Below are 954 nucleotides of genomic sequence, written 5' to 3' on the forward strand. Positions count from 1 at the left end.
GCTGAGCTTCTGTCATCAATGCAGGAAGGGAATAGAGATGCTCAGCAGAGACTTTGGCTATCTCTGTAACTCCTTCTTTAAAAAAAAAAAATCTGAACAAAATATGGCAGAAGGTTATTTGTGTAAACTTATGGTAGTTTTTAAATATGTTGTATCATTTTCTGTGCCAAGTAGATAACGTTTTCCACACCTTCAGATTCTTTCCTTAAATGGAAAGATTTCCTCTATCTACTTTTTAATTTTTTTTGGTAGGGAAAAGCATGAACGCAGTCCCCCACTACCACAAATTACGCAGTCAAGTTTCCCACATTTGAGGAAATTGCAGGGGTCAGCACATCCGGAGTGCAATGGATAAGCCTCGCCCTGGGAAAACCACCTTTGTCATCATGGCATCTCCCCAGCCAGGTAAATATACTCCTCCTCTGTCTTCACTTGCTGCTAATGAATGTTGCTTCTTAACTTCCCAGAAAAAAACACTGGTACAATCAGAGGGCCCCCAGCCTCCCCGAACCACATCCACCACCTGCCAGCATCTATACCCATACAACCGCCTTCCTGTCCAACCAATCCTTCTTTAAGCACTAGATCCTATGACCTGTCATCTCTTCTAAACCATCTCTACAGTCTACAGTTCCACCTGTTCCCCCTGCTAAAATATACAAGGGGAGGGATTTTGTCTACATGGTTTTTAGATGTATCTTAAATGTGGAGCTCGGTTGCTGGCATGTAGTAGACTCTCAACAGACATTTATGAAGTAAATGAGTATATTTTTGAAATATTCCAGTATTTTAATAATTAAATATTTGAATAAAAAAAACAGAACCAGAATTCATGAAATATTTGACATAAAGGATTTGCCGGCTCAGCGCCTGTAGCTCAACCGGCTAAGGCGCCAGCCACGTACACCTAAGGTGGCGGGTTCGAATCCCCAGCCCGGACCCGCCAAACAACAA

General features: G+C 42.1%; 1 non-coding gene across 1 annotated transcript; it reads right to left on the reverse strand.

Annotated features, from left to right (window-relative positions):
- Positions 1–249: 249 nt before the first annotated feature.
- Positions 250–413, reverse strand: LOC111724878. The gene has a single exon (XR_002773088.1). It is a non-coding gene; the product is annotated as a U1 spliceosomal RNA (small nuclear RNA).
- Positions 414–954: the final 541 nt, after the last annotated feature.

The sequence above is a fragment of the Otolemur garnettii genome, unplaced genomic scaffold, assembly GCF_000181295.1.
Source record: "Otolemur garnettii isolate 467f Iridium unplaced genomic scaffold, OtoGar3 scaffold00027, whole genome shotgun sequence".
In the NCBI taxonomy this organism is placed as follows: Eukaryota; Metazoa; Chordata; class Mammalia; order Primates; family Galagidae; genus Otolemur; species Otolemur garnettii.